Raw genomic sequence first — 22,901 nt, forward strand, 5'->3', positions numbered from 1 at the left:
TTAGTATCATTCTGGCATGTAACTAATTCAGCTGATGCTGTTTGAGTGCATATGCCTGACCATTCACAATTCCTAGCAGGGGTAGGGTGGGGAACAAGAGAGATAAGGCTGCATTCCTCATAGAGATGTGGTAGGGGATGATGGAGGGGAAAAAAAAGGATGCTAACATGAGCTAGCATCATGCAAAACCGTTCCCAACCATGTGAGTTTTGTGTAGCTTCCTGCGCCTTCCCAGTTTGACACACTCGCCTGAGGGTTAGAACAGTGTTCTGTGTGGTTGTGCGAGTCTGAATGCATCCATTGGGTTCTCTTCATCTCTATTTCCTCAGCTCAGAAGTCACAGGACTGGGTCCCCAAGCAGTCATTGTTGGGCAGAGCAGAGCCCTGCAGGCCTTACCATGGCTGGAACTTTCTCCAGCAACTCCTTGCTTTATTTATTTATTTTTTTAAAGAAAGAGCAGTCTCCAGGCGTTTTTTGTTGTTTGACTAAGAAAACAAAACCAGGCGGAGAAGTCCCCGAGGAAAGTCATGCTTCAAGACTGTTTGCTGTGTAGCCCTTCATCTTCTAAGTACTTACTGTGTTTCATTTTAAAGATTTTAGACATTTATTTTATCACAAATGCAATCCAAGTGTGAATAAATAAATGTATTATCTTTTAAGAATGCACCCCCCTCGCCGCCATGTTCCTTTAAACAGAAAAAGATTCTGAATGTTTCTTCATAGCCTATTTGGCTATAGTTGTCCCACCTACAGTTTTAAAAACAGACTGAACTTGATCTTCTGAAATCCTTCCTAGACCTACAGCTCATTCTGTTGAAGAAATCCTGAGAGAGAAGTCCTACTGGTATTGTCAGTAGTCTCCAAAAGGTGAGGATGATAAATGGGCTGATGGCAACTAGAAGGGGTTTTCAGCAAAAGGAGAATCCTTGGGAAACTGGGCAGAGGCAAATCTTATCAACAAGATACCAGTTCCTTTGATGAGAGCCAGGAGAATGCCACCCATTGAGGCTTACCCAGCATGGGTTCTGACCCCTTTCTTGCTCTCAGGATGGCTCCTGTTAAGGCTTCACTCATGATGGAGTTCCAGGTATCTTCTTTTGCTCTGACTTGAACTGTACTGCAGTGAGTCTCAGAAAACAGACCTCTTCAGACTGCAAAGTTACCTGCCAACTGCAGAACCCTGGTTTTAATAGCTATCAAATTCCCTCGTTGTCTGTGATTTACTCCTACCAGAGAATTGTGGAAACCTTTGATTACTTGAGAGATCCCACTATTTATGGTTCCCATCCTAAAGGCCCCCACCACCGCCATCCATAATGCACCAGGGGCAGGGCTGGCATGCCTCCTGCTCCACCTGGACTCTGCTCCTTCTCGGTCAAGCCCTTGCTTTAATACTCTCCTCTGTTCCCACTCAGCAACAGACAGCTCCTGTAGAAATGATTTCTGGTGCCCCAGGAAACCTATTTGCTCCTGTGGGAGCTTGCTTTCTGTTTGCAGATGATCTGAGAATAAGGATGTCTGAACTTTAGACTTGGCTTCATATGATAAAAGTACAGTATAATCCACCTTACCCCCAAGTTTGTTATAATTTGGGACTTGGATTCCACCCAGCTCTCATTATAATAATTGCTCTTTATTAAATGCTCAAAATATGCCAAGTGCTATCAAATGCATCGGTTCATTTAATCCTCAGGTGAACTTTATCAGACAGGTTAGCATAATAGCTGAAAGCAGGGCTCTGGAGGCAGACTGCCTGGATACTCTCCTGTCTGCCTTACTTAACAGCTGTGTGACTTCAGACAAGTTACTTAGCCTCCCTCTGAGCCTCGTTTTACACGTCTATAGAAAGGGATAATAATAGTACCCAACTGCTGTGAGAATGACTTGAGTTAATAACATGTAGAACACCAGAGAGCAAGTTCTTTTTTAAAAAGATGTGTGTATTATTACCCTCATTTTCCAGATGAGAAAATTGAGACTTAGAGATGTTAAACAACTTGCCGGAGTCACACTGGTGGGGAGGACAGAGGTATGATTAGAACCCAGTGCCATCAGAAGCTGAAGTCCATGGTCCAGATGATTACTCATCCAGAAGACTGAATTACCAGGATTGCTAGCTTCCAAGAAAACCTCATTAGAGAGGTTTCTTTCACTGTATATCCTGGCTTGGACCTTAAGGCTCTTACTATGGCAGCATTCCATGACTACATTCTATACTATGATGATGCTGTGTGTCTTGTCTCTCTAGCTTATGGTGTCTCTGCAGCATCTTAACTTTCCCAATAATGAGATTTAATGGGCCAAGAGGAATATATCAGATGAGCAAGAGAATGGAGGGAAAATAGTAGAGTGCCCAGACAAGCAGAGGATCCAGGAAGGGACTAAAATCAGATCTGTGTTATTTGTGGGTATCTTCATATTGCCTATGAACACCAGCTACTCCTTTCCTGAGGGTCCTAGCCAAGACCCCAGCTTTGGACAACAGAAGTAAGTTAGGAAGAAATCAGAGGTGTGGATGCTGGAGTGTGATAATGAGGTTATCTATAGAAGAGAAAATAGGCTGGCTTTAGTTAATAATATAAAAATTGCTTTTCTTTGCTTCTAAGCATTTTAATTTTTAATAGTACAAGTCCTCACGGGAGGAAGAATTAGGCAAAGGGTTTAATCATAAAACATTATTTACTTTACAAACAGTTGTATGGACACACCCACACACCCACGCACACACGCACACACACACACACACGCACACACACACACACAATTCTTGGCAACTACAATGTAACAGAGGCCAGTACTGGTTTTCTGAAGCAGCATTAGTTTCCCCTTCAGTGGTGCAAAAATAGGAAATCAAGAAGTTCCATTTTTACACAAATCCTGGTATATTTGTTTAACCTTTCTCCTTGCTCCATATGTACATTCTAAATTATAAAACTAGGTTTTGAAGTTTTATGCAGTATTTAATACAGGTTAAAATTTTTAACAGTATAAAAGGATACATTATGAAGAACAAAAACTTCTCTCTCTTCCCTCAATTGCACTTCTCAAAGGCAATCACCGTAAACAGTCTCTGTTTCTAATTCTTCTAGTGATCACCATTATACTCTTACACATTCTCAGTTCTCTGTTACTGATTTATTAACTTTAGATGATTTCCTTTATTCTGCTTTGGAAGATGAAAAATTTCAGTGTATTTTACCACCTCCTACTTTCCCTTGTTCCATCATATCTTTTTGATCAACTGCTCTCCAACCAAGTTGGCATCTGGCACGGTGGGGATGTTTGACTTTAGGATAATAATGGCTGCCCTTTGTCAAGTCTTTGCTCTTGCCAGGCAGGCAATATGCTAACAATTTATATATGGTAATTTAGTTAATCCAGACCCACGCTACTCAAGAGGCAATACCCACCTTTCACAGATAAGTAAACTTAGGTTTTGGCTAGTTACGTTTCTTGCTCAGAGTTCTATAGTTATGACTGGTGGAGTTAGACTCAGCCTTGACTCTCTAACACTCAAGTCCACTTAACCATTACTGACCTAGAAAAACAAATGCTTTAAGGCTAGTCTAGTTCTGCCAAGGTGTATTCACCTTGTTCCTTTATTCTGCAAGTTATGTATGCATAAGTGTATATGTGTGCATGCACATGTTCATGAATATCCACATTTATAATGTAGAAATAAAATCTATGACAGATATTTAAAAGAGTTGGGGAGGGAAAAATAGATGGTCATAAGTTTCTTCATATAAAGTGAAAGTGAAGTCGCTCAGTCGTGTCCGACTCTTAGCGACCCCATGGACTGCAGTCTACCAGGCTCCGCCATCCATGGGATTTTCCAGGCAAGAGTACTGGAGTGGGGTGCCATTGCCTTCTCCATTCTTCATATTGGGATACATTTATTATTATTTTGTGGGTGACAGTCAATTATCTTTTAAAGATAATAAAAGGAGGAAAAGCTCTTTTATATATACTCAAATATTTACCATTTCTGACACCCTTCTTGCCTTTGTGAAGATCTTAGTTTCTTTATGGTATCATTTTCCTTTAGCCTGAGGAACTTTTAAAAAACATTTCTTCTGGAGAATATTCTGAGAATAAGATAATGGAGTAGAAATATCCAGAACTCACCTCCTCTTGTGGGCACACCAAAATTACAACCACTTACAAGCAACTGTTGATGAGAAAGACTGGAATCTAATAGAAAAAGATTTTCTACAACTAAAGATACAGAGAAAGATATACCCACATGAATGCAGAGTTCCAGTGAATAGCAAGGAGAGATAAGAAATCCTTCTTAAGTGAACAGTGAAAAGAAATAGAGGAAAGCAATAGAATGGGAAAGACTAAAGATCTCTTCAAGAAAATTAAAGATACCAAGGGAAATTTTTCATGCAAAGATGGGCATGAAAAAGAACAGAAACCACAAAGACCCAACAGATGCAGAAGAGATTAAGAAGAGGTGGCAAGAATACACAGAACTGTACAAAAAAGGTCTTAATGACCTGGAAAACCCAAATGGTGTGGTCTCTTACCTAGAGCTGGACATCCTGGAGTGTGAAGTCAACTGGGACTTAGGTAGCATTACTACAAACAAAGCAAGTGGAGGAGATGGAATTCCAGCTGAGCTATTGCAAATCCTAAAAGATGATGCTGTTAAATTGCTGCACTCAATATGTCAGCAAATTTGGAAAACTCTGAAGTGGCCACAGGACTGGAAAAGGCCAGTCAGTTTTCAGTCCAATCTCAAAGAAAGGCAATGCTAAAGAATGTTCAAATTACCATACAGTTGCACTCATTTCACATGCTAGCAAGATTATGCTCAAAATCCTTCAAGCTAGGCTTCAGCAGTACGTGAACCAAGAACTTTCAGATGTAAAAAACTGGGTTTGGAAAAGGCAGAGGAACCAGAGATCAAATTGCCAACATCTGTTGGATCATGGAAGGGAGTTTCAAAAAATATATGCTTCTGCTTCATTGACTTCGCTAAAGCCTTTGACTGCGTGGATCACAATAAACTGTGGAAAATTCTTAAAGAGATAGGAATACCAGACCACCTTACCTGTCTCCTCAGAAACCTGTATGCAGGACAAGAAGCAACTGAACTAGACATGAAACAACTGACTTGTTTAAAATTGGAAAAAGAGTACATCAAGGTGTTGTCACCTTGCTTATTTAACTTATATGCAGAGTATCATGTGAAATGCTGGGCTGAATGACTCACAAGCTGTAATCAAGATTGCTGGGAGAAATATCAACAACCTCAGATAGGGAGATGATACCACTCTAATGGCAGAAAACAAAGAGGAACTAAAGAGCCTCTTGTTGAAGGTGAAAGGGGAGAGTAAAAAAGCTGACTTAAAACTCAACATTCAAAAAAAGAAGATCATGGCATCTGATCACAGCACTTCATGGCAAATAGATGGGGGAAAAGTGGAAATAGAGACAGATTTTCTTTTCTTGGGCTCCAAAATCACTGCAGATGGTGACTGCAGCCATGAAATTAAAAGACGCTTGCTCCTTGGGGAAAAAAGCTATGACAAACCTAAACAGCATATTAAAAAGCAGAGATATCATTTTGTCCACAGAGGTCCATCTAGTCAAAGCTATGGTTTTCCCAGTAGTTATGTATGGATGTGAGAGTTGGCCCATAAAAGAAGGCGGAATGCTGAAGAATTCATGCTTTTGAACTGTGGTGTTGGAGAAGACTCTTGAGAGTCACTTGGACAGCAAGGAGATCAAACCAGTCAATCCTAAAGAAAATCAACCCTGAATATTCATTGGAAGAACTGATACTGAACCTGAAGCTCCAATACTTTGGCCACCTGATGTGAAGAGCTGACCCATTGGAAAAGACCCTGATGCTGGGAAAGATTGAGGGCAAGAGAAGAAGGGGGAGAAAGAGGATGAAATGGTTGGATGGCACGACCAACTCAATGGACATGAGTTTGAACAAACTCTGGGAGATAGTGAAGAACAGGGAAGCCTCGCATGCTGCAGTCCATGGGGTTGCAAAGAATTGGACGTGACTTAGGGACTGAACAACTGAATGACAACAAAAGTATAAGGAAGGAACCACAATAAACTGATAGGAGGGGCAAAGTCATCATATAGTCATAAGACCCATACCCCAGGTTCAGTTCAGTTCAGTCGCTTAGTCGTGTCCAACTCTTTGCAACCCCATGAATTGCAGCACGCCAGGCCTCCCTGTCCATCACCAACTCCCGGAATTCACTCAGACTCACATCCATCGAGTCAGTGATGCCATCCAGCCATCTCATCCTCTGTCGTCCCCTTCTCCTCCTGCCCCCAATCCCTCCCAGCATCAGAGTCTTTTCCAATGAGTCAACTCTTCGCATGAGGTGGCCAAAGTACTGGAGTTTCAGCTTTAGCATCATTCCTTCCAAGGAAATCCCAGGGCTGATCTCCTTCACAATGGACTGGTTGGATCTCCTTGCAGTCCAAGGGACTCTCAAGAGTCTTCTCCAACACCGCAGTTCAAAAGCATCAATTCTTTGGCACTCAGCCTTCTTCACAGCCCAACTCTCACATCCATACATGACCACAGGAAAAACCAAAGTCTTGACTAGACGAACCTTTGTTGGCAAAGTAATGTCTCTGCTTTTGAATATGTTATCTAGGTTGGTCATAACTTTCCTTCCAAGGAGTAAGCATCTTTTAATTTCATGGCTGCAGTCACCATCTGCAATGATCTTGGAGTCCAAAAAATAAAATCTGACACTATTTCCACTGTTTCCCCATCTATTTCCCATGAAGTGATGGGATCAGATGCCATGATCTTCGTTTTCTGAACGTTGAGCTTTAAGCCAACTTTTTCACTCTCTACTTTCACTTTCATCAAGAGGCTTTTGAGTTCCTCTTCACTTTCTGCCATAAGGGTGGTGTCCATCTGCATATCGAGGTTATTGATATTTCTCCCAGCAATCTTGATTCCAGCTTGTGTTTCTTCCAGCCCAGCGTTTCTCATGATGTACTCTGCATAGAAGTTAAATAAGCAGGGTGACAGTATACAGCCTTGACCTACTCCTTTTCCTATTTGGAACCAGTCTGTTGTTCCATGTCCAGTTCTAACTGTTGCTTCCTGACCTGCATATAGGTTCCTCAAGAGGCAGGTCAGGTGGTCTGGTATTTCTATCTCTTTCAGAATTTTCCACAGTTTCTTGTGATCCACACAGTCAAAGGCTTTGGCATAGTCAATAAAGCAGAAATAGATGTTTTTCTGGAACTCTCTTGCTTTTTCCATGATCCAGCGGATGTTGGCAATTTGATCTCTGGTTCCTCTGCCTTTTCTAAAACCAGCTTGAACATCAGGAAGTTCACGGTTCACATATTGCTGAAGCCTGGCTTGGAGAATTTTGAGCATTACTTGACTAGCATGTGAGATGAGTGCAATTGTGTGGTAGTTTGAGCATTCTTTGGCATTGGCTTTCTTTGGGATTGGAATGAAAACTGACCTTTTCCAGTCCTGTGGCCACTGCTGAGTTTTCCAAATTTGCTGGCATATTGAGTGCAGCACTTTCACAGCATCGTCTCTCAGGATTTGAAATAGCTCAACTGGAATTCCATCACCTCCACTAGCTTTGTTTGTAGTGATGCTTTCTAAGGCCCAATTGACTTCACATTCCAGGATGTCCAGCTCTAGGTCAGTGATCACACCATCATGATTATCTGGGTCGTGAAGATCTTTTTTGTACAGTTCTTCTGTGTATTCTTGCCATCTCTTCTTAATATCTTCTGCTTCTGTTAGGTCCATACCATTTCTGTCCTTTATTGAGCCCATCTTTGCATGAAATGTTCCCTTGGTATCTCTAATTTTCTTGAAGATATCTCTAGTCTTTCCCATTCTGTTGTTTTCCTATATTTCTTTGCATTGATCACTGAAGAAGGCTTTCTTATCTCTTCTTCCTATTCTTTGGAACTCTGCATTCAGATGTTTATATCTTGCCTTTTCTCCTTTGCTTTTCACTTCTCTTCTTTTCGCAGCTATTTGTAAAGCCTCCCCAGACAGCCATTTTGCTTTTTTGCATTTCTTTTTCTTGGGGATGGTCTTGATCCCTGTCTCCTGTACAATGTCACGAACCTTATTCCATAGTTCATCAGGCTCTCTATCTATCAGATCTAGGCCCTTAAATCTATTTCTCACTTCCACTGTATAATCATACCTGAATGGTATTAGGTCATACCTGAATGGTCTGGTGGTTTTCCCTACTTTCTTCAATTTAAGTCTGAATTTGGCAATAAGGAGTTCATGATCTGAGCCACAGTCAGCTCCTGGTCTTGCTTTTGCTGACTGTATAGAGCTTCTCCATCTTTGGCTGAAAAGAATATAATCAATCTGATTTCGGTGTTGACCATCTGGTAATGTCCATGTGTAGAGTCTTCTCTTGTGTTGTTGGAAGAGGGTGTTTGCTATGACCAGTGCATTTTCTTGGCAAAACTCTATTAGTCTTTGCCCTGCTTCATTCCGTATTCCAAGGCCAAATTTGCCTGTTACTCCAGGTGTTTCTTGACTTCCTACTTTTGCATTCCAGTCCCCTATAATGAAAAGGACATCTTTTGGGGGTGTTAGTTCTAAAAGGTCTTGTAGGTCTTCATAGAACCGTTCAACTTCAGCTTCTTCAGCGTTACTGGTTGGGGCATAGACTTGGATTACTGTGATATTGAATGGTTTGCCTTGGAAACAAACAGAGATCATTCTGTCATTTTTGAGATTGCATCCAAGTACTGCATTTCGGACTCTTTTGTTGACCATGATGGCTACTCCATTTCTTCTGAGGGATTCCTGCCCGCAGTAGTAGATATAATGGTCATCTGAGTTACATTCACCCATTCTAGTCCATTTTAGTTCGCTGATTTCTAGAATGTCAATGTTCACTCTTGCCATGTCTTGTTTGACCACTTCCAATTTGCCTTGATTCATGGACCTGATATTCCAGGTTCCTATGCAGCTATTCCAAATCCTGAAAGATGATGCTGTGAAAGTGCTGCACTCAATATGCCAGCAAATTTGGAAGACTCAGCAGTGGCCACAGGACTGGAAAAGGTCAGTTTTCATTCCAATCCCAAAGAAAGCCAATGCCAAAGAATGCTCAAACTACCACACAATTGCACTCATCTCACATGCTAGTCAAGTAATGCTCAAAATTCTCCAAGCCAGGCTTCAGCAATATGTGAACCGTGAACTTCCTGATGTTCAAGCTGGTTTTAGAAAAGGCAGAGGAACCAGAGATCAAATTGCCAACATCTGCTTGATCATGGAAAAAGCAAGAGAGTTCCAGAAAAGCGTCTATTTCTGCTTTATTGACTATGCCAAAGCCTTTGACTGTGTGGATCACAAGAAACTGGAAAATTCTGAAAGAGATGGGAATACCAGACCAGCTGATCTGCCTCTTAAGAAATTTGTATGCAGGTCAGGAAGCAACAGTTAGAACTGGACATGGAACAACAGACTTGTCCAAATAGGACAAGGAGTTCGTTAAGGCTGTATATTGTCACCCTGCTCATTTAACTTCTATGCAGAGTACATCATGAGAAACGCTGGGCTGGAAGAAACACGAGCTGGAATCAAGATCGCCGGGAGAAATATCAATAACCTCAGATATGCAGATGACACCACCCTTATGGCAGAAAGTGAAGAGGAACTCAAAAGCCTCTTGATGAAAGTGAAAGTAGAGAGTGAAAAAGTTGGCTTAAAGCTCAACATTCAGAAAACGAAGATCACGGCATCTGGTCCCATCACTTCATGGGAAATAGATGGGGAAACAGTGGAAACAGTGTCAGACTTTATTTTTCTGGTTTCCAAAATCACTGCAGATGGTGACTGCAGCCATGAAATTAAAAGATGCTTACTCCTTGGAAGGAAAGTTATGACCAACCTAGATAGCATATTCAAAAGCAGAGACATTACTTTGCCAACAAAGGTTCATCTAGTCAAGACTTTGGTTTTTCCTGTGGTCATGTATGGATGTGAGAGTTGGGCTGCGAAGAAGGCTGAGTGCCAGAGAATTGATGCTTTTGAACTGCGGTGTTGGAGAAGACTCTTGAGAGTCCCTTGGACTGCAAGGAGATCCAACCAGTCCATTGTGAAGGAGATCAGCCCTGGGATTTCCTTGGAAGGAATGATGCTAAAGCTGAAACTCCAGTACTTTGGCCACCTCATGTGAAGAGTTGACTCATTGGAAAAGACTCTGATGCTGGGAGGGATTGGGGGCAGGAGGAGAAGGGGACGACAGAGGATGAGATGGCTGGATGGCATCACTGACTTGATGGATGTGAGTCTGAGTGAACTCCGGGAGTTGGTGATGGACAGGGAGTCCTGGCGTGCCGCGATTCATGGGGTTGCAAAGAGTTGGACATGACTGAGCGACTGATCTGATCTGATCTAATCTGATGCAATATTGCTCTTTACAGCATCGGACCTTGCTTCTATCACCAGTCACATCCACAGCTGGGTATTCTTTTTGCTTTGGCTCCATCCCTTCATTCTTTCTGGAGTTATTTCTCCACTGATCTCCAGTAGCATATTGGGCACCTACTGACCTGAGGAGTTTCTCTTTCAGTATCCTATCATTTTGCCTTTTCATACTGTTCATGAGGTTCTCAAGGTAAGAATACTGAAGTGGTTTGCCATTCCCTTCTCCAGTGGACCACATTCTGTCAGACCTCTCCACCATGACCTGCCCATCTTGGGTTGCCCCATGGGCATGGCTTAGTTTCATTGAGTTAGACAAGGCTGTGGTCCTAATGTAATTAGATTGACTAGTTTTCTGTGAGTATGGTTTCAGTGTGTCTGCCCTCTGATGCCCTCTTGCAACACCTACCGTCTTACTTGGGTTTCTCTTACCTTGGACGTGGGGTATCTCTTCACGGCTGCTCCAGCAAAGCGCAGCCACTGCCCCTTACCTTGGATAAGGGGTATCTCCTCACTGCCGCCCTTCCTGACCTTCAACGTGGGATAGCTCCTCTAGGCCCTCCTGTGCCCGCACAGCCACGGCTCCTTGGACGTGGGGTTGGTCCTCCCGGCCGCCGCCCCGGCCTCAGGCGTGGGGTTGGTCCTCCGAGCTGCGGCCCCTGACCTCGGGCATGCGGTAGCCTCTCCCGGCCGCCGCCCCTGACCTCTGATGCGGGGTAACTCCTCTAGTCGCCGCCCCTGACCTTGGACGCAGGGTAGCTCCTCTTGGCCACCCCCCCCCTGACCTCAGACGCCAGGTAGCTTTTCTCGGCCGTTCCTGTGCCGTCCCAGCCTGGCACTCTCGGCCGCTGCCCCTGACCTCGGACGTGGGGTAACTCCTGTTGGCCGCCGCCCTTCAGGCATGGGGTCCTTCTGGTGGTCACCCACAAAGGGGAGGATAATTACAGCTACTTAGGGTCTCCTCAAGGATCAAGGGGTCTGAACCCCATACTAGGTTCCTCAGTCCAGGGGTCTTATACTGGGAGGAAAAGCCCTTAGAAGGTTTGGCTTTGAAGACCAGCTAGGCTCACTTTTGGGAGACTCAGAGTGCTGTGGGAAGTAGACTCCACTCTTAAAGGGGGCACACAAAATCTCACATGCTCCAATATCTTAGACAGAAGTAGTAATTTGAAAGGAGCTGGGTGAGACCCACCTGTTGATCTTGGAGAGTCTCCCAGAGAGGCAGGAGGCAGCTGGAGCTCCCCCTGGGGACACAGACACTGGTGTCAGCAATTCTTGAGAACCCATTCTACCACTTGGACACTGGTGCTGATGGTAGCAAGAATAAAATTGCAAAAACCACAAATATGTGGAAGCTAAACAATATACTACTAAATAACTAATGGATCACCGAAGAAATTACAGATGAAATTTTAAAATACTTGGAGAAAATGAAAACATAACAATCCAAAATCTGTGGGATGTTTTAAGAGGGAAGTTTGTAGTAATACAAGCCTACCTCAGGAAAAAGAAAATTCTTAAACAACCTAACTTTATACCTAAAGGAACTAGAAAAAGAAAACAAACAAAATTCAGTTAGTAGAAGGAAATAATTCATAAAGACCAGAGCAGAAATAAATGAAATAGAGATTAAAAAGTAATAAAAAATGTCAATAAAACTAAAAACCAAAACATGACACCAAACCAGACAAATATATAACCAAAAAAGAAAACTACAAGTCAGTGTTACTGATGAACATAGATGCAAAAATCCTCAACAAAATATTAGCAAATGGAATTCAAAAATACATTGAAAGGATTATTCACCATAATCAAGTGGAATTTATCCCAAAGATTCCTGAATAGGTCAGTATGCCAGGATAGGTCAATATCTACCCTGTTAACAAATTGAAAAATAAAAATCATATGATCATGTTAATAAATACACAAAAAAAATCTTTTGACAAAATTCGACATCCATATATGATGTTGAATCAATGAAGTGGGTATACAGGAAACATACTTCAGCATAATAGAGATCAAATATGATAAGCCCACCCTCTTTGACATAAATAATAGCACTATATTTTTGGATCTGTCTCCTAAGGCAAAATAAATGAAAGCAAAAATATGGAACCTAGTTAAACTTAAATCTTTTGCACAGCAAAGGAAACCATCATCAAAACATGAAATAAAAACACCCTACTGAATGGGAGAAAATATTTGCAAATGATGTGACCAGGAAGAGGTTAATATCCAAAATACAAAACCAACTCCTACAACTCAAAAAAAAGAAAAAAACAAAAACAAAAAAATGCAACCCAATTGAAAAAATGGAGTGAACATCTGAATAGGCATTTCTCCAAAGAAGATATAGAGATGGCCAACAGGCACATGAAAAGATGTGCAGCATAGCTAATCATGAAAAATGTAAATCAGAACCACAATGGAGTATCACCTCACACCTGTCGGAATGGCTGTCATCAAAAAGAACACGAATAACAAATGTTTGCAATATGTTTAGAAAAAGGAACCCTTGTACACTGTTGGTAGGAATGTCAATTGGTGCCTCCACTATGGAAAACAGTATGGAAGTTCCCCAAAAAACTAAAAACAGAGCTACTGTACAATCTAACAATTCCATTCCTGGGTATCTAGCAAAAGAAAATGAAAATACTAAGTTGAAGATATATATACATATACACCCCAGTGTTCATTGTATTCTGATATATATATAGTAATCCTATCTATCTATCTATCTATATATACCCCTCCATATATATAGAAAGACAGGTATGACACTCAGCCTTTAAAAAAATGAAATTTTGCCATTTGCAACAACATAGATGGACATGAAGGGTATTGGAAATGATTGACATAATAGTGGATTGATTGAATCAGACTTTATGAATCTTGTTGATCAGTCACTCAGTTGTGTCTGACTCTTTGCGACCCCATGGAATACAGCACGCCAGGCTTTCCTGTCCTTCACTTACCCCCAGGAGTTTGTTCAAACCATGACCACTGAGTCGATGATGCCATCCAACGATCTCATTCTCTGTTGCTTAGTAAAATAAGTCAAGCAGAGAAGCATAAATACTGTATGATATCACTTATATGTGGAATTTTAAAAATAAAGCAAATGAATGAATATAACAAAACAGGAACAGACTCACAGATATAAAGAACTAGTGGTAACCAGTGGGGAGAGGGAAAGGGGAGGGGCAAGACAGAGGTAGATGATTAAGAGATACAAACTGCTAGCATAGTGTACTGTTAGTCGCTCAGTGGTGTCCGACTCTTTCTGACCCCATGGACTGTAGCCTGCTGGTCTCCTCTGTCCATGGAATTCTCCAGGCGGAATACTGGAGTGGGTTGCCATTCCTTTCTCCAATATAAACTACTATGTGTAAAATAAGTAAGCTACAGCACAGAATATATATTTATAGCACAGAAATATAACCAATATTTTATAATAACCTTAAATGGATATAATCTATAATATTTTGAATCACTCTATTGTACACCTGAAATTAATATGATATTGTAAATCAACTATACTTCAATTTTTAAAAAGTGAGCAACATATCTGCTGGCAACTAAGTCTCTTATTCTTTGTCTGAAACATGTCTTTTGAGGGATATTTTTGTTAAATATATAATTATATGTTGGCTGCTTTTTTTCCTTTTCACCCTTTAAAGGTCTTATTCTATTTTCTTTTGGCTTGTATTTTCTTTGATGAGACATCAGTGATTTTCTTATCTCTGTGCCCTTGTTTTCCCTGTCAACTTTTTATTATTGATTTTCATCAGTATTCATTTGTGTAATTTATAGTTTTCTCTGTGTTTATCCTGCTTGAGGATCATTGAGCTTCTTGGATCTTTAGGTTGATAGTTCTGTCAAATATAGAAAAATTAGCAACCATTATTTTTTCAAATATTTTCTCAGTCCCTCCTCCCTACCACTACACTACCTCCCTAATACATTTATACAAATGTTAGACTGCTTCATTTTGTTTCACAAATCACTGATTCTCTATTGATTGTTTAAATTGAAGTATAGACTATGGTTTTTCCAGTAGTCATGTATGGATGTGAGAATTGGGCTATAAAGAAAGCTGAGCACCAAAGAATTGATGCTTTTGAACCGTGGAGTTAGAGAAGACTCTTGGGAGTCCCTTGGACTGCAAGGAGATCCAACCAGTCCATTCTAAAGGAAATCAGTCCTGGATATTCATTGGAAGGACTGATGTTGAAGCTGAAATTCCAATATTTTGGCCACCTGATGTGAAGAACTGACTCATTTGAAAAGACCCTGATGTTGGGAAAGATTGAAGGCAGGAGGAGACGGGGATGACAGAGGATGAGATGGTTAGATGGCATTACCAACTCAATGGACATGAGTTTGGGTAAACTCTGGGAGTTGGTGATGGACAGGGAGGCCTGGAGTGCTGCGCTTCATGGGGTCGCAAAGAGTCGGACACAACTGAGCGACTGAACTGAACTGAACTGATTTATGATATTGTGTTAGATTTAGGTGTACAGCAAAGTGATCCAGTTATATATATACGTGTGTGTGTGTGTGTGTGTATTCAGATTATTTTCCATTATAAGTTATTGAATATAGTGCCCTTAGTAAATCCTTGTTACTTATCTCTTTTGTGTGTAGCGTTTTGTATCGGTTAATCTTATAATGTATCTCCTCCCACTCCCCTTTCCCCTTTGGTAACCTTAAGTTTGTTTTCTACATCTGTCTGTTTCTGTTTTGGATTCTCCTCCTCTATGCCAGGATCTAAATGCCTTTAAAGCTGGGGCATTTGCAGGATTTACCTCATTTGTTTCCCTCCTTCAGAGATTACAGTCTTGAGGAGCTTGTTGTTCAGTATCTAAAAGTAGATGTTTTAAATATTAGTCTGTATTTATCAGTATTTTATTTATGGCAGGGGGTAGTATCAGTTAGTGCATTACAAGCTGAAGTTGAAGTCCTATATCCTCAGAGTTTTGAGCTAATAAAATGGAGGTCCAGTTGGTGATAGTTATACTGAAAGCTTAGAAATTGAGATAGTCTTACCAAACTGCAAGACCTCTTTGGATTTTATTCCCATGCAGATATGTAGTTAACAACCCCTTGAATCTTCAGCCAATATACCAACCAAGTCTATACACCTTCTGAAATCCATCATGTTTTTCCTTTCACTGTCCTTTCTTATTGGTTGATTAGCATAGCTACTTTTTGAATGCCCTGTTCTTACTTGCGGAGATGATTTTTTTAATGTGATTAGTTATCATGTGCCATAATTATTCTTGTAAAGTCATATTTTATTGAAGTATAACTATCATACAGGAAAAAATGCACAAATCATAAGTGTATAGCTCAAAGAATGATCACAAATTTAATGTGCCCATGAAGATAATACTCAGGTCAAGAAATGTGAGACTTCTCTCATGGTTTAATGGCTAAGACTCTGTGCTTCCACTTCAGAGGGTATGGATTTTATTTCTGGTCAGGGAACTAAGATCCCATATGCCATGAGGCACAGCCAAAATAAATAAATAATAAAAGGAAAAAGAAAAATGTACTTGACAAAATTAAAAAGCACATTTATTTTTAAAAAGAAAGAAATGTAACCAGTTCTTCAAAAGTTTCTCTTGTGCCTCCTCCCCATCAGTACACCTCTTCCAAAGATAATCAAAACCCAGACTTTTAAAGCTATACATTAGTTTTGCTTGTTTTTAAACTTCACTTGGACATGGAACAACAGACTGGTTCCAAATAGGAAAAGGAGTTCGTCAAGGCTGTATATTGTTACCCTGCTTATTTAACTTATATGCAGAGTACATCATGAGAAACGCTGGGCTGGAAGAAGCACAAGCTGGAATCAAGATTGCTGGGAGAAATATCAATAACCTCAGATATGCAGATGACACCACCCTTATGGCAGAAAGTGAAGAGGAACTAAATCTCTTGATGAAAGTGAAAGAGGAGAGTGAAAAAGTTGGCTTAAAGCTCAACATTCAGAAAACGAAGATCATGGCATCCGGTCCCATCACTTCATGGGAAATAGATGGGGAAACAGTGGAAACAGTGTCAGACTTTATTTTTTAGGGCTCCAAGATCACTGCAGATGGTGACTGCAGCCATGAAATTAAAAGACGCTTACTCTTTGGAAGGAAAGTTATGACCAACCTAGACAGCATATTGAAAAGCAGAGACATTACTTTGCCAACAAAGTTCTGGCTAGTCAAGGCTATGGTTTTTCCAGTGGTCATGTATGGATGTGAGAGTTGGACTGTGAAGAAAGCTGAGCACCAAAGAATTGATGCTTTTGAACTGTGGTGTTGGAGAAGACTCTTGAGAGTCCCTTGGACTGCAAGGAGATCCAGCCAGTCCATTCTAAAGGAGATGAGCCCTGGGATTTCTTTGGAGGGCATGACACTGAAGCTGAAACTCCAGTACTTTGGCCACCTGATGCGAAGAGTTGACTCATTGGAAAAGACTCTGATGCTGGGAGGGATTGGGGGCAGGAGGAGAAGGGGACGACAGAGGATGAGATGGCTGAATGGCATCACTGACTCGATGGACTTGAGTCTGAGTGAACTCCAGGAGTTGGTGATGGACAGGGAGGCCTGGCATGCTGCGATTCATGGGGTCGCAAAGAGTCGGACACAACTGAGCGACTGAACTGAACTGAAATGTCATATGATGGGAATTATACAGTATGCATTTGTTTTTGTGTGGCTTCTCATTCAGTATCATGTTTGTGAAATTCATCCTTGTTAGCGTATGTAGTTTTATTGGCTCATTTTGTTCTTTGTATAACATTATATGATGTATAATTATCAGTACTGACTATTACAAGGGAACACTGCCACATTTAGAACTATAGTATCTTTTGCCCATTTAATATATTTCAATTGCAAAATCCTGGAGATATTATTAGACTGAAGTTTCAAAAAATGTTATATTCTCTATATACTGAGCTTTAAAGCTCAAATTCAGATGAATTCACATGCATATATCAACTGTATACTAGGTGCCGGCACCAGGCTAGACACCAGGACACCATTGAGAATTTCACCATCTAATGAGGAATAGATATACAAGTAGATGTTTAGATTGTCTAAAAATGACGAGAGCAGCCTGGTTTGTGCAAATGGTGTTTGATCTCTGTGTTTTACTGCTTTGGGGCATTTTCTTCCAGGACAGAGAGCATGGAGAGCCAGCTGCTTGCCAGCCTGTGGGAGCCAGGAAGAATGTCCAGAGCAGTGCACTTGTGTTGGATTGCAAACCTTCATCAGCTCTGGTTTCTAATATCTGCACGTGTTTTTATCACATAGAACGTGGAGGAATGGGGTGAGTAGTCAATAGAGTTCTTAATAATGTTAAAAATGATAGCTGTTAACGTTTTGTCTTTCCTCTGTGCTGGGAGCTGTCCTAAGCATATTACAAGTGTTATTTATTCCTCCCAGTGACTTATGAGGTGAATGCTATCATCATCCCCATTGCCCAGATGATGGAGTGAGATGGTGAGAGAGTAGCTTGCCTTGGCATCACACAGTAAGTGGTGAATTTGGATGCAAGTGATGGACACAGGATGAGGGTCTATTTCCCCATCCTGTTGCTCTACTTCAAAGTCTCTTGCTACTGCCCTGACGCTGTTGATTAGGGTTTGCAAATCTTTGAAGCTGATGGGGAAATGATACTGATGAAATCTCAAGTCTGGGAAGGAATTTGCATTTTGCTATCAAGTTTACATGCATTTCCCCCATTTGATGCCCATAGCCATTCTCTATGGTAGAGCCCATGTATTGGTATTACTGTCTTTTACAAAAGGGAGAGACTGAAGCCAGGAGGGGTTAGATGACAGGAATCACACAGTTAATTTTTGACAGTCCACAGCAGACTGTCCCCTGCCTCTGGTTTCCCTTCTAACCTGCAGATGGAGCTGTGTCATCTCAGAACTCTTGTTCCCACCCCCAGACACTGAGTTCCTCAAAGGACTTGGGGAGCGTCTTTCCTCTCTCTATGCTGTTGCACAGCCCTTGCCCCTGCCTTGAAGGCTGATTTGGCTCTTTCCTCCCTCTTTAGTCTGGAACCAAGCTGCTCTGATTTGAATCCAGCTCCACTATTTACTGTGAGCCTGTTTCCTCATCTGTAAAATGGAGAGAATAATGTTATCTACCTCATAGGGTGTTGTAAGAACTAAATGAGGGTTTTCATGCAGGGCTCTCTGAACAGGACTGGATGGACGCATACAGTATGTGCTCAATAAATGTTAGCTGTTGTGATCACTCCTTCGAGCCTCATCTTGGTGGTGAGTCCCTTGTCCAAGCCTCCTCCAACCCTTTGAGCCTTACATTAGCCTTCTGTTGGATGTTTCTACTACCCTTGCACTCACATCTAAGGTGGCACTTGTCATACCTGTCCACATTCCTGCTTTTTGCATCACTTCCCAACTTCCCCAACTGTAATTTCTTTATTCCCTTTTGGCTCTGCAGTGTCAGGCACAGTGTTTAGCACATAATGGGTGCTCAATAAATATTTAGTAAGCAAACTAACATTATTTTAGTTGATGTTCATCCAAGTGTCAGTAGTCTGGTTTCCAAGGGGACCTCTGAGTTTGCAGGGGAGTCCTGCTGGTACAAACAGCTCTTTTGTGCAGTATGTAAAGACATCCCTCTAAGTCAATACACTGAGAAGATCCTCAGAGCTGATGTGATCCTATGCTAGCTAGGGTGCCCAGTTTAGCCAGTCCAGCTCTGGCTGAACTTCAGCCCCCTACTCCCCTTCCAGCCCAGGACCAAACTGGAGATTTCAGATGCCTCATAGCACAACCTCATATTGCTGAACAGAACATCTGGTTGCAGAAATAGTGTCCTGCCAGCCTCATTTCACAACAACCAACCTCATAGTCTGAGACAATGTGCTCTGGAAATGGAAGAAAAACAAACACCACAGAGGTTGGTCCTGGATTGCTGCGGCCAGCAAAGCAGGTAGGGATCAAAAGTGATCAATGCACAGTTTGGGAAAAAGAAACAAGAGACAGAATTAAAGTTTTAAAGATGGGACCAGGGGACTCAATACCTTGGGTCAAGAGCCCTGCTCCTCGGAGCCACATCACTTTTATTTAGTGTCTTGGCAAGCAGAAACTATCTGTTGTGTTATGATGAAGTCAGCCTCCTGTGTCCCTGGTCACATTTAAAGATTACTTTAAACTATCTTTGTTATTTTCTCGTACAAGGGCTATCACCTAGCTGGAGGTCATAGACCCACATATGCCTTGGGAAAACATCTTAGTGTGTGCAAAAGCAGTGTTCAGAATTTGCACTGATCCGGCATTCCAAGGTCCACACTATGTTTTTCCTTAGCTTATCAGGGCATGACAACCCCAACAGATCAACCTGATGTACTTTTATTTGGGTTATGCTGTATTGCTATATTTTGCTTTTATTCTTTTCCCATGGTGATTTTCTCATGGCTTAGCCAGAGCAACCGGCAGCTGACTATTAACCCTTGCATATCCCCCTTTTTGTTTTTGTAGCAGGAGATATGTTGATCTTGCAACTTCTTTCTTCGTTAGTTCTCGGACGGTTTTTCGTGTGCATCTGAGGACGAAACAGAAGATTATAGTGAAACAGCAAAACATAGCTAGTGTTTTAGTGAGGTCACCTCCGATGTCCTTGATCCACTTGAGAGGACTCAATGAGTTAAGGCCCTCTGCTATTCCTTGAAGTCTATCTGTACCTGGTAATGGGCTAAGAGAAACATGCTGCATGCCAATGATTTTTGCTTGTAGCTTTTTAATATCTAGAGTAAGGTTGTCAGCTGTATGGCCCTGCAAGTGCTGTCTAACCTTTTCCCAGGAGTGTTCAGATTGGTTATAGTTCTAGGGGGTCACACAAAAAGTAGTAATGTTTCAGTCACACTTTAAATGTATTTGTAATTTAAGATTTTGTGCTTCTTCTCCTAAGAGTAGCACTGCATTTTCTAAATCCACCAACCTGTTGTTAATATCCTCATTTATATGAGTTTGGGCTCCCCAGTATACTCTGAGATTTTTGTGTATGTCTGGAGACAGTCTTTTTTGTACCTTGATGAGGCTGTTCAGAACCCAAATGTCTCCAATTTCTGGAGGGATGAGACAGAGAGAAAAGAAAAATATTTTAATTTTACCCACAGGTACAAATCACTAAATTATTTTGAACCATCAGTGACTTGAGGAGAAGAGTTTTTTTTTTAATATCTGAAAACAAAGATTAGAAGCTAGTAATATGTCAGACAAAAAGTCATGAAAATTGTAGTCTTTCTTTGGAAGGAATGATGTTAAAGCTGAAACTCCAGTATTTTGGCCACCTCATGTGAAGAGTTGACTTATTCGAAAAGACTCTGATGCTGGGAGGGATTGGGGGCAGGAGGAGAAGGGGACGACAGAGGATGAGATGGCTGGATGGCATCACCAACTCGATGGACGTGAGTCTGAGTGAACTCCGGGAGTTGGTGATGGACAGGGAGGCTTGGCGTGCTGCAATTCATGGGGTCACAAAGAGTCAGACACGACTGATCTGATCTGATCAACTCAATAATGAATATTTACCAGTTCACACAAGCCTGAAATTCATTTTAATTTTTTTGAATTTAGAATTGTTTGATTCATAAGCACTTACTTCTCTTTCAGTTCAATTCAGTTCAGTCGCTCAGTTGTGTCCGACTCTTTGCGACCCCATGAATTGCAGCACGCCAAGCCTCCCTGTCCATCACCAACTCCTGGAGTTCACTCAAACTCACGTCCATCGAGTCGGTGATGCCATCCAGCCATCTCATCCTCTGTCGTCCCCTTCTCCTCCTGCCCCCAATACCTCCCAGCATCAGAGTCTTTTCCAATGAGTCAACTCTTTACATGAGGTGGCCAAAGTACTGGAGTTTCAGCTTTAGCATCATTCCTTCCAAAGAAATCCCAGGGCTGATCTCCTTCACAATGGACTGGTTGGATCTCCTTGCAGTCCAAGAGACTCTCAAGAGTCTTCTCCAACACCACACTTCAAAAGCATCAATTCTTTGGTGCTCAGCCTTCTTCACAGTCCAACTCTCACATCCATACATGACCACTGGAAAAACCATAGCCTTGACTAGATGGGCCTTTGTTGGCAAAGTAATGTGTCTGCTTTTGAATATGCTATCTAGGTTGGTCATAACTTTCCTTCCAAGGAGTAAGCGTCTTTTAATTTCATGGCTGCAGTCACCATCTGCAGTGATTTTGGAGCCCCCCAAAATAAAGTCTGACACTGTTTCCACTGTTTCCCCATCTATTTCCCATGAAGTGATGGGACCAGATGCCATGATCTTCGTTTTCTGAATGTTGAGCTTTAAGCCAACTTTTTCACTCTCCACTTTCACTTTCATCAAGAGGCTTTTTAGTTCCTCTTCACTTTATGCCATAAGTATGGTGTCATCTGCATATCTGAGGTTATTGGTATTTCTCCCGGCAATCTTGATTCCAGCTTGTGTACTTCTCTTTAGGCCAATTAAATAGAGCTCATTGACCAATTAGACTTTAGCAATTTTGTCCAATGACAAAGACACACACTGAGACACACATAAATTTAGACAGACATATAGACAGGGATCTCATAGTTTTCTACTCGATATTTAAAATGTCTTTTTTTTTCTGCTTGATATTTAAAATGTCTCTTTGCCCCTTCTTTTTTCTTGGTTTGAGTTCTACCGATTTGTTCATGGCTGGAGTCCCAGATAGAGTGGGCTGTGTATCCCAAAGACACGATAAGAGTTAACTTTAGGTTTTTTCCCTGGCCTGTTTTTGTTTCTCAGACAGAAATGGAGCTCCAAAAAAGTATTTTAACAAGCCAGCTTTTTCTTAATTGCACGTGCAAAAAGAACTGGTTTTGTATTTTAAAAAGACTCGTTTTAACCAGTTTTCTCTGGAGTCTAAAGAATATCATGGCCATTCAGTGTAAAAAATGTCATCTCTGTTTTTGTAGTCATAGTTTCATAGTTAAAAATGAAACCAGTGAATGTTCAAATTGGCTCTGATGACAGGGGTCGACAGACTGATAAGAAGTTGTCCCAGCAGAGACTGTCTGTCTGGGCAGGTGAGGTCTTCTCTTAAAGAAAACCTGTCCTTTAGCCTCTATTTCCTCCCAGGCTCTTATGCAGTATCACCTCACCTGTTCTATAGCTGATCTTTCATAAGCACTTGATTTTGAGTTCTCCCCCAATTTCCACTGCCTATCAATTGATCCAAAGAGATGGGGATCTGTCTGGCTTGATCATGAGCCACCATAATCAAATGGGAACCCTCAGCTAGTCCCTGCACTATTTCTAAGGTAAAAGGAGAATTTACTCCATAATTTTGAACAGCTTGCTTAAGTTTCTTTAGTATTTTGAAGGGAATCTGTTTGTGTACAGCCTCATATACCCCATTAGGATTATTAGGATACTGGTTCATGTATTGTCCTTGGAAATGTCATAGTCATA

At 41.4% G+C, this 22,901-nt stretch overlaps 1 pseudogene; it reads right to left on the reverse strand.

Moving 5' to 3' along the window:
* Positions 1 to 839: 839 nt before the first annotated feature.
* On the reverse strand, positions 840 to 11,717 carry LOC113884400 (annotated as a pseudogene).
* Positions 11,718 to 22,901: the final 11,184 nt, after the last annotated feature.

Source organism: Bos indicus x Bos taurus, chromosome 26, assembly GCF_003369695.1.
Source record: "Bos indicus x Bos taurus breed Angus x Brahman F1 hybrid chromosome 26, Bos_hybrid_MaternalHap_v2.0, whole genome shotgun sequence".
Taxonomy (NCBI): Eukaryota; Metazoa; Chordata; class Mammalia; order Artiodactyla; family Bovidae; genus Bos; species Bos indicus x Bos taurus.